Raw genomic sequence first — 12,090 nt, forward strand, 5'->3', positions numbered from 1 at the left:
TAATAACATATTAAAAAAACCAGTTTAGATAAAATGGAAAAAGTAGTCCAAAAGGTGTATGAGAAGAATGCCTTAAAAAGAAGAGTTGGATAGATGGAAAAGGAAATAAGCTTTCTGAAGAAATAGTTCCTTCAAATGTAGAATGGAGCTATGGGAAGCTGATACCTTTGTGAGGAATCAAGGAACAATAAAACAAAACCACAAGAATGAAAAAACTAGAAGAAAACATGAAATATCTCATTGGAAAAACAACTGATCTGGAAAACAGATCTAGAAGAGATAATTTAAAAATTATTGGGCTAGCTGAAAGTCATGACCAGGAAAAGAGCCTTGACTTCATTTTTAAATATTTCTATGTGGGGTGGCTAGGTGGCACAGTGGATAAAGCACAGGCCCTGGAGTCAGGAGTACCTGGGTTCAAATCTGGTCTCAAACACTTAATAATTACCTAGCTGTGTGGCCTTGAGCAAGCCACTTAACCCCATTTGCCTTGCAAAAACCTAAAAAAAAATTTCTATGGGAAAATTGCCCTGATATCCTAGAAGCAGAGGGTGAAATAGAAATTGAGGGAATCCACTGATCTCCTTCTGAAAGAGATCCAAAAAAAATAACTCCTAGGAATATTATAGTCAAATTTCAGAACTCCCAAGTCAAAGAGAAAATATTACAAACTGCCAAAAAGAAACAATTTAAATATTGTGGAGTTACAGTCAGGATTACACAGGATTTAGCAGCATACACTTTAAGGGCTTGTAGAGCTTGGAATACAATAATCTAGAAGGTAAAAGAGCTTGGAATGCAATCGAGAATCAACTACCCAGCAAAACTGAACATCCTCTTTCAGGGGAAAAGAAGGCCATTCAATGAAATAGGGGAATTTCAGACTTTCCTGTTGAAAGGACCAGAACTGAAGAGAAAGCTTGATCTCCAAGTACAAGACTCAGATGAAGCATAGAGAGAGTGGATGGGAAGAGCTAATTATGAGAGATTTAATGATGCTGAACTGCATGTATTTCTGCATGGGAAGAAGTTACTAATAACTCATATGAACCTTCTCAATTAATAAAGCACTTAAAAGGAACATATTTAGACAAGGCCCAGCAGAGAGATGAATATGAAGGTATAATATATTATTAAGATATAGTCAATGGCTCTTTCAGAGAAGGCTCTCATGCCGCCGCAGCCATGTCTCTTGTAATCCCCGAGAAGTTCCAGCACATTTTGAGAGTGCTCAACATCAACATTGATGGATGCCGGAAAATAGCTTTTGCCATCATAGCCATCAAGGGTGTGGGTTGAAGATATGCTCATGTAGTACTGAGGAAAGCAGATATTGACCTCACCAAGAGGGCTGGTGAGCTCACTGAAGATGAGGTGGAGTATGTGATCACCATCATGCAAAATCCACGGCAATACAAGATTCCAGACTGGTTCCTCAACAGGCAGAAGGATGTAAAGGATGGAAAATATAGCCAGGTTCTGGCCAATGGTCTGGACAATAAGTTGCGTGAAGATCTAGAGCAAGTGAAAAAGATTCAGGCACATCGTGGGCTATGGCACTTCTGGGGTCTCTGGGTCCGAGGCCAGCACACCAAGACTACAGGCTGCAGGGGTCGCACTGTGGGTGTGTCCAAGAAGAATTAACATCTTCACTGGCCTTGTCTATTAATAAATAGTTTATATAAAAAAAGATAGTCAATGGATGAAAAAGGAATGTCCTGGGAGAAAGGGAAAAGAGAGATAGAATGGGATAAGATATTTCATGTAAAAGAGCAAAGAAAGTTTTTGCAATGGAGTGTAAAGTGGGAAGGTGAGGGGGAATGAGTGAGCCTTCATTCTCATTGAAAATGATCCAGAGAGGAAACAACATACACATTTAGTAGGTTATAGAAATCTATCTTACCCTAGAGGAAAAAGGAGAGGAAAGGGATGGGAGAAAGGGGATAGGTGGAGAGAGGAGAGGTGTAGGTGATAGAAGAGAGGGAAGATCATGGGAGAGGGTAATCAAATACAACACACATTTTTGTTTTTTTTGCAAGGTGGTGGGGTTGGGTGGCCTGCCCAGGACCAAGTGGCTGGTGTTGTTGGGTGTCTGGGGCAGGACTTGGGTTTGGGTCCTCTTGGCTCCAGGGCCAGTGCTCTGTCCTCTGAGCCACTTGGCTGCCCCATAACACACTTTTGAGCTGTGAAAGTGAAAGAAGAGAGAGAGTAGAATAACTAGGAGTGGAGAAGAATGGATGAAGGGAAATACAATTAGCAAAAAAATAATGGGAATAACTTCTCTGAAGGACTTATAATAAAGAATGCAATCCATCCCAGAGACAGAGTTGATGGAATCTGAACACAAACTGAAGTACAATTTTTTTTTCTTTTTCTCTCACTTTACTACTGTGTTGTGAGGCTTTCCTATTTTTATGGGGGGAGAGGAAATTACATTTACTCTTATAACAAGACTGTTTTAGTAAGGTGTAAATAAAAAAATAAATAAAATAAAGAACTCAGAAATATTTTTAAAAAATATATAGCCCTTTAATTTAGAAAAAACCTAATATCTTATTGTCTCATCTTGTTATCTCTTATACTTTATGTTTCTTCTTTAAGGATATGATTTATCTCTCATCACTCTCAATTTGGATCCATGTACAACATGGAAACAATGTAAAGACTGACAAATTGCTTTCTGTGGGGGGTGGGGGAGGGAAGTAAGATGGGGGGAAAATTGTAAAACTCAAAATAAATAAAATCTTTAATTAAAAAATATATAGAATGAAACATATATATTTTGGGCATAGCCAATGTGGGAATTTAATTCATTTAACTAAACATGGTTTTAGAAATATTTTGTTTTTCTTTTCCTTTTTTCATTGGGGCAGAAAAAAGAAAATAATTTAAAATTTAAAATAAAACTCAGGAAGACTTCAATTTAAACCCTTTGGTACCGACTCTGTAAATGAGTCTAGGCAATTCACTCTCTCATTTCAATATTTGGACCTTCATGTAAAATGGCAAAACAGTGTTGATCTGTGACTCAAATGAGATAATGTGTACAAAATACTTAGTAATTCTTAAAATCCTATATAAATTCAGATGTTGTTATTATTAATCTTTGTAGTGGTCCAGAGACTTCCACTGTGTATTAAGAAAGGTCTTTTGTTGTCTTGCACTTCATGGGTCAAACTCCAAACTCCATTTCCTCACTTGTCCCAGCTATCACCCTCCAATACATGATGGCACTCATTTTCTAGAATGTATTTACACAAATCCTCTGCAGTGGCACAAATCAGATTCACTAGAGGACTGGGCCTCTCAGGGTAGCTGTTCAGATTGTTCCTTTCTCTCCAATGGTTTTTGCAAGTGAAAAGATTCTTAGTTACAACTCTGAGCAATGTATTTGGATAGATTTGGAAGGAGACACAAAGCAAATCCATTTTTTTTGTTCCATATTGTCAAATTCTAAAGGTTTTGTGAAAGAATATATTTCTTATTTTGCAGGTTTATTTGATTGCTTTGTTTATGATTATTAAGTTTGTAATCATAAAAACTTCCAAAGTAAATATTTCTTGAGCATAAACAGGGAGTGGAGAGAAGTGTATTGGGTATTTAAGATGCATGCCAGAAAGAGGGGAAAAAACACAGATCCAGTCCCTAGTCTAAAAGGAAACTTGAAATCCTGTGAATCATAAAATTCAGCTTGCACTCACTTCACATGTCTATAAGAGGCAAAAGTTTATTAAACTGAAAATCAAGAATGACAAATGGGGGAGTAAAATCAGATTTGGGAGTAGCCAGATCACATGCTTATTCTCTGAGTGGAACAAATATCCAATAGGAAAAGAGAGAGGAAAATCTTCAAACATATCTCAAAAATCAAAAAATTTTAAAATAATATACACATATATATATTCATATCACACATCTGAATATAATCCTGTCAGTAAGTAAATAAATAAATAACATTTATATTGCTATTAAATTGTTTAAAAATAAACTAAAAGTCACTGGAAATTATAGGAATTAGTTTGTAAAACATTGAAACCAGTTTAGAGATCATGTATGGTTGTGGTCAGAAAATGTTATTCTTGAATGTACAGAATTGTAAATGTTTTTCAAAGTTTCTTAGATAACATCCCATAATATAGGAAGTACTATAGTTATACTATAGAGTTTTTGTTTTTGTTTTTAGTTTTTGCAAGGCAGTGGAGTTAAGTGACTTGACCGAGGTCACACAGCTAGGTAATTATTAAGTGTCTGAGATCATATTGAACTCAGGTCCTCCTGACTGTGCCACCTAGCCACCCACTCTCTCTAATCTATTCTCCACCACAAAGTGTTACCTGATTTATAGAAATATATAATCATAATTATTCATACACTTAGGTAGCATAAACTATTATTTAAAGGTTTAGTACAGCTAGAAAAGGTAATTGTCTCTCACCTTCTAATGTTTGCCATGGTTCCTTAAATTCTAATATTAAATATTCATCTCTTTGAGTTAAGATATAACATTCTTTGTATATTTTGAAATTATTTCTGGAAGCCAATATCAATTATTAACACTTTTTAGCCTTCTTTTCCAAAATAGAGTTTCAAAATCTTAGTGCAGTTTTAACTGATTAAAGCTCAAGTGAGTAAGGCTTAAAACTGCACCAAAATTTTTGATAAGCACTACAGACGGAGTTAACATAAATGTATGTGACTCTGAACCATTCTTGAGTGGTGAAATAGTCAAAGACTATAAGCAAGTATTTCTCAAAAGAACTACAAACTATCAGTAAGTTTGTGAAACTCCAAATCACTAAGAAAAAGAAATATATCAAAACAATTCTGTTCCTTTACCTCACACTCAGTAAACTGATGAAAAAAAAAGGGAATAGTGTTGGAGGCATTGTGAAGATTGCACTTTTTGACCCAGTGCTAGGCATATTCACTTCTCACCTCAAGGAAGTCAGTGACAAAAAGGTCTCATATATACAAAAATATTCATAGCATCCTGTTGGGAACTGTTGTGTATGGGGGTATTGTGAATTATCTTCACTTGGTGTCCTTGAACACCAGAGGAGTGGATTAAAGATTGGCACTGGTGTTTTGATGAATAAATGGAGCACTTGGAGATCTTGATGGAGTACTTTTCTCCTTTAACATTCATGTCTCCCACCTCTCCAACATTTGCCTGGGAAAGATAAGGGAATCCAGAAGTGGAACTCTACAGCATCCCTTTTTGTTTTGTAAGCAAAGAAATGAAAACATTTGCCCATTGACTAGGGGGATGAATAAACAAATTATAGCACATGAATGTATTTATTTTCCTCAGAAATAATGAACTGAAAAAATTATGAAAAGACTTATATGACCAGATTCAGAATAGAATTGGCAGAACCAAGAAAACAAAATAGGTAAGTAAAAAATAAAATAAAATAGTAGTGAACTGAATAAATTATGACGACAAAACTTGACCCTTTGAGTTGAGAAAATAATGAAGTTTCCTATCTTAATCAAAAAGGTAAGGACTAAGGATATGTAATGTTACATATTTCTTTTTATCAGAAATGCTTGATATATATGTTGTTAGTTTTGATAAGTCACTTTTTTCTCTTTTTTAAATCTTTCTTGGGGAAAGCACTGAAGTTAGAATTATTTGGAAATGAATAGGATGGAATAAAAAGTAGCACAATATGAATATTTTTAAAATCATAAACACTTTTAAGATGGTTAATTTGTGAAATTACTTTCCATCATGACACTTTTTTTAATGTTTTATTTATTTATTTATTTATTTATTTATTTTTCAGTTCTTCTTTTGAGAAATATTTGCTCATATCCTTTGACTATTTCACCATTTAGGAATGGCTTATAGTTCTATACATTTGTATTAACTTCCTCTATAGAGGGTCCCAAAACTCTTAGTGCAGTTTTAAACCTTAATAACTTAAGGTTTAGTAAGCTAAAATTTACCTAAGACTTTTAAAATATTTTCTAAATGTAATGCAATGAATTACATTTATCTTTTTGTAAGCTTTTGAGTTTTACGTTTTTCTTCATTCTTTCCCTCCCCATGAGGGAGGGAGCAAGTAATCTGATATTAACATCTTTCCAAATTAGTGTGAAAGAAGAATCAGAACTAATGGGGGGAAAAAACATGAAAAAGGAAAAAAAAAGTTTTCAAAAATGAAAATAGTATGCTTTGGTCTATGTTCATACTCCATAGTTTTTTCCTCTGGATGTGGATGGCATTTTCCATAACAAGTCTTTTAGAATTGTCCTTGATCACTGAACTTTGAGAGAAACTAGATAATTTTTGTGTTCCTTTTTTTTAGGATTTTTGGTAAGGAAAACGGGAATAAGTGGTTTGCCCAAGGACACACAGCTAAGTAATTATTAGGTGTCTGAGGCCGGATTTGAACTCAGGTACTCCTGACTCCAGGGCCGGTGCTCTATCCACTGTGCAACCTAGCCACCCTGAGAAACTAGATAATTTTTAATGTGCCTTTCAATATCAAATATTTTGATCTTCAGGGCTGTACTAGAGCCAGTTCAAATCAACTCAGGAGAGTTGATTGTTAAATCTTCAGTGTGAGGACATATCTTAGAAAATGGAGGCCTGTAAACAAAGGTTTGATGTATTGTTTTGTTGATTGTCTAGACTTAAGAAAGTGATGGAGAAAATGTTATAATGAAGATTAAATTAAAAAGTATATGTTGCGGGGGCAGCTAGGTGGTGCAGTGGATAGAGCACCGGCCCTGGAGTCAGGAGTACCTGAGTTCAAATCCGATCTCAGACACTTAATAATTATTTAGCTGTGTGGCCTTGGGCAAGCCACTTAACCCCGTTTGCCTCTCAAAAACCTAAAAAAAAAAGTATATGTTGCATACTTTTGTTAAACATTTCCCAGAATACTCCTGTTTGTAGGCCTCAAATATCTGGTAAAGAAAAAATTAAACAATTTACATTTTAGCAAAAATCTGTTTCTTGGGAGGAGAGACTTGAATGTAGAACCATAGCTAGATGTTTGGAATCTCATAGTAACAGAGACCAAAGAAAATACCCTACTCAATTATCTCATAAATGATTCTGTATCTGTGGTTTCTTGGGAAATACTTATGATTAAATTTTTTTAACTCCTGAGTTTCAGGCTGTTGCAAATTAAACGACTTGCTCCAGGTCACACAACTAGGTAATGATTAAGTGTCTGAGGTCAAATTTGAACTCAGATCATCATGACTCCAGGGCCAGTGCTCTATCTACTGCACCACCTAGCTGCCCAACATATATATTTTTTGCTTGACTTTGGAAGGGCAGGAGAATTGTGTTGTCTAACAGTTTCTTACAATTAAATTAACCATAAACAATTTTGTGATTTGTTGGTCAATCCTGGGCATCAAGGGGGCACAGTCCAATGCAGGGCTTAGAGTAAGGAAGACTCAGCTTCCTGAGTTCAAATCTGGCTTCAGACACATACACTAGATCTGTTAACTCTTCAATTATGTTATAACATAAAACATGTAATTGCATTATTTAAATATATAATTATAAACAATCTGTTATCCTGGAAAAGTCACTTAATTCAATGGCTTCAGTTTCCTCATCTATAAAATGAGTTGGAGGAGGAAATAGTAAACCATTCCAGTATCTCTGCCAAGAAATGGGTTCACAAAAAGTTAGACATGACTGAAAAATGACTGAACAACTGGACATTTTTCTGGTATGAGAGATAGTGAGGAGTTTGGAAGAATTAAGGTCAACCTGAGGCTTGGCTCTTCTTTTACTATTGGATAATAAATTCACTACATATGTGCAATTTATTCTTTATGTATAGAGTACAATGAACATATCCAATATGCTACAAAGAGTAATAATAATAATAATAACAACAGCTGAATTTATATAGGGTTTTAAGAATTATTAAGTACTTTGCACAAATTATCTCATTTGAGCCACAGAACAACATTGTTAAACCATTTTACATGTAGGTTTAGATACTAAAATGAGAGAGTGGATTGTCTAGGGTCATTTATGGAGTAGGTACCAAAGAAAGAGCTTAAACTGAAGTCTTCCTGAGTTTCAGTACTGATGCCTAGGCTCATTTAGTTGATCAGTTATACTTTTATCCTGACCACATATGGTCAGGTAGCTGGTAATATGGATAGAGTGTTGGTCCTAGAGTTTGGAATAACTGAATTCAAATTTGGTCTTAACCATTTCCTAGCTGTAAGACTCTGAGATAAATCACTTTTGTATTCCTTAACTTCCTGAACTGAAATGTGAGGATCAAACAGGTACCTACTGCTTCCTTGGATTTATTTTGAAGAACAAATGAGATAATCTTTGTTAAACACTTAGCACAATGCTTGAAACATAGTAAGGGCTTGGGGCAGCTGGGTGGCACAGTGGATAGCACCTGCCCTGGAGTTAGGAGTACCTGAGTTCAAATCCAGACTCAGACACTTAATAATTACCTGTGTGACCTTAGGTTAACCATTTAACCCCATTACCTTGCAAAAATAAACAAAAAAGAAATATAGTAAGGGCTTAATAAATGTTTATTTCCTTCCCTTCTTTCCCCATTCACTCAGTTTGGAAGTTAAGTATTCAATTTGTCACTGGGCAACAACCCTTACTTGATGATGATGATGACGACGATGATGATGATGTTTGTCCTATATTTTTATCAAGGAAGTCCATGACATAGGGAGGTAATATGATGTACATGTGAATTGGATTTGAGTAAGGCAGGGCTGTGCTGAGTCACCAATCTTACTTTCTCCTCCATGACCCTCTGGGTCCAGTTAGCAAATATAAATCAGGATGACTGGAGATGACCCTAGATGCATGGCAATCAGGTTTAAGTGACTTATCCAGGATCACACAAGTATTAAGAGTCAAATGTCTTGGGGAAGCTAGGTGGCGCAGTGGATAAAGCACCAGCCCTGGAGTCAGGAGTACCTGGGTTCAAATCTGGCCTCAGACACTTAATAATTACCTAGCTGTGTGGCCTTGGGCAAGCCACTTAACCCCATTTGCCTTGCCAAAATCTAAGAAAAAAAAAGAGTTGAAAATCTGAATTCAAATTTGAACTCAGGTCCTCCTGACTTCAGGGCTGGTGTTCTGTCCACTGCACCACTTAACTGCCCCTATACATGTATATGTATAGCTTAGTTACCATTATTCACCCCAAACATTCCATTGCCATTTTCATGAAGAACTCTTGAAGCTTTTAGAGAATCTGAAGGCCTGGAAAGGCAGGAAGAAAAGAATCTGTACAAAAGCTGATCAGGGAGCAGAAATTTAGGTTGTTTAGCCCAGATAAATGTTTGTCCTCCTTCCCCAAAATATCTTCCCTTTCTCACCTATTTTTTTCACTCTACTTTGTTCCGTAATTTAAAGTTTCCTAATTATAGTCACTTCAGTTAAAAAATGTAAGCACTTATTTACACATTATTAGGAATCAGTTTAATCTGATTACCTTTATCCTTACATAAATATGAGAGAGGAACTAAATGAAAGAATGGAGACAATAAAAAGTTTTGATCAGTGGAAATAGTAAAAACATAATGTGGAAGGCGGGACAATTTGAAAGGTAAATTAAGTTTTGGTTGAGTTCCACAGTGACTGGCTTAGTATATCATGAGATCATTGGGTATCTAAAAAACTGGGGACTGGCGTAAAGGTGGGAAGATGCTAAAATATATCTTGCTCTTAGATTATAAATTTATTCAAGGCAAAGATTGTATCATTTTTCATTTTTGTATTCCTGGAGTTTAGCATAAAAATGCCTCATATATAAAAGCTGTTTAATAATATTTCTTTGACTTGAATTTATTTTTAGGATTAAATTTTGTTTAAACAAAACTGATAATCATGAACAAATATTCAAACTATAGGAAAATGAGACAAAATCACCCAAAAGATTTCTAGCAATCACTTTTTTTTTGTTTTTATTTTTGCAAGGGTTAAGTGACTTGCCCAAGGCCACACAGCTAGGTAATTATTAAATGTATGAGATTTGCATTTGAACTCAGATCCTCCTGACGTCAAAGCCAGTGCTCTATCTACTATACCACTTTGCTGCCCCCAATCACTTTTGCTAAAAAGAAACTGGAGACTACATACTTTTAAGTTAGAACTAATCTTCACTGTGATTAACTTGAGGCAGCATTTACTATTAATGATTCTCACTCTGTCCCAATTCTTCAGTATCTTCCCCTTCTTCACATATCTCAAAAAATTTTATAACTCAGTCCCCCCACTCTCAGATTTCTTGTGTTGCATTTGGTTTGTTCTGTTTTCCTGTCTTTGTGACAGTTCCACTTTTTCAAATAGGGCATGGGAGATTCAGGTGATTGAATCCAAATATGGTAGTCCCACTTCCCAGTAAAGAAAGGATTCATTAGTTAATTCACTGAAAGGTGTTAAATTCATATTCACAACAGCCTTTTTGCTCTCACTACAGTAGCAGCCTTGGGGGCATAGACTTCTTGTCATTGCAATTAATGAAATTCAACAAGTACTTAAAAATTTTTTTTATATGTACCAGATTCTGGAGATAAAAAGACAAAAAAGGAAACCAGACTGTACTCTCAAGGAGCTTACATTTTATTTTAGAGAATAATATATACACAGATATGTAAATAGAATATATATATGTATATATATACATATATATATATATATATACATACAGAAATACAATGTAATTTTCTATAGGAGAGAACCAATATCTGGAGAATCAGAAAAAGTCTGATATAAGAGATGTTAATTTAGTTTAACCTTAGCTGGTGCAGAAAATTTAAAAAGGCAGAGTGCAGATAGGTGGAGACAGTATTACAGGGACATGAGACAGCTTGTGTACAAAGGCAGGAAGGTCAGAGATGGGAAAGTTAAGACTAGAGAATCACATTCATCTCATAGCAGCAGTAGCAATAGTCTTAGGAGCACTGTTGAGTTCTTTTAGTAATTGGTAGGAGAAGCCCCTGCTGCATTTCATGATGATCATTTTGTTTGTGTTTATTCTGAACACTGCAAGATGAGATGACCAAATGTCTCAATAAAGGAGTTGGGTGTGTAATGAAACCACTTCCTCTAAGTCCTATTTCCATATAACTGCAACTTTCTTATGTCTGTAACAAGAAAATCCACAATGATATCATTTATTTTTTCCAGTATAATGTCAACTCTAAGTCATTGGACATGAATCTGACATGTGAAATGTCAACAATTAAAGTCATTAAACTTGGGTACTTAAAATATTGTCTTTGATGAGGTCAACAAGCATACCTTTAGTCATAAGGTTCACTCTATGCTATATAATAGCTTGTGGAGTCATGACTCTGGTACCTTCCAGTCCCTTGGAAGTGATCTGTTCCACTTAGAGGAATATGTTTCCACTAATGATTAAAGAAATGCAAATTAAAACAACCTTACAGTTATCAGAAATGGAAAATGCTGATACCACTACTGGGATTCTACCCTGAAGAGATCATGAAAAAGGGTAAAAACATCACTTGTACAAAAATATTCATAGCAGCTCTGTTTTTGGTGCCAAAGAATTGGAAATCGAGTGAATGTCCATCAATTGGGGAATGGCTGAACAAATCGTGGTATATGTACATTATTCCCAGGAGGGCTGGGAATTCTGAGAAGCCTGAAAAGATTTGCATGAACTGATGTTGAGTGAGATGAACAGGACTAGAACATTGTACACCATAAAAACAGCAACATGGGGGTGATGATCAACCTTAATGGACTTGCTCATTTCATCAGTGCAATAATCAGGAACAGTTTTAGTGTATCTGTGATGGAGAGAATACTATCTGTATCCAAAGAAAGAATTGTGGAGTTTAAACAAAGACCAATGACTATTACCTTCAATTTTTTTTTTTAAAGTTTATCTTATGTATTATGTAATTTTGCTATCTCTTTTATTTTTTCCTTATGGATATGATTTTTCTCTCAACACATTCAATTTTGATCAATGTATAGCATGGAAACAATATAAAGACTATCAGACTGCCTTCTGTGGAGGCTGGAGGGAGGGAAGCAAGGGAAGCAATTAAAAATTTTTTTGTAAAATAAATGACAAATGCTGGAGAGGA

At 35.3% G+C, this 12,090-nt stretch overlaps 1 pseudogene; it reads left to right on the top strand.

Annotated features, from left to right (window-relative positions):
* Positions 1-1,185: 1,185 nt before the first annotated feature.
* On the top strand, positions 1,186-1,644 carry LOC141494179 (small ribosomal subunit protein uS13-like; annotated as a pseudogene).
* The last annotated feature ends 10,446 nt before the right edge of the window (positions 1,645-12,090 follow it).

The sequence above is a fragment of the Macrotis lagotis genome, chromosome 7 (genome assembly GCF_037893015.1).
Source record: "Macrotis lagotis isolate mMagLag1 chromosome 7, bilby.v1.9.chrom.fasta, whole genome shotgun sequence".
NCBI lineage: Eukaryota > Metazoa > Chordata > Mammalia > Peramelemorphia > Peramelidae > Macrotis > Macrotis lagotis.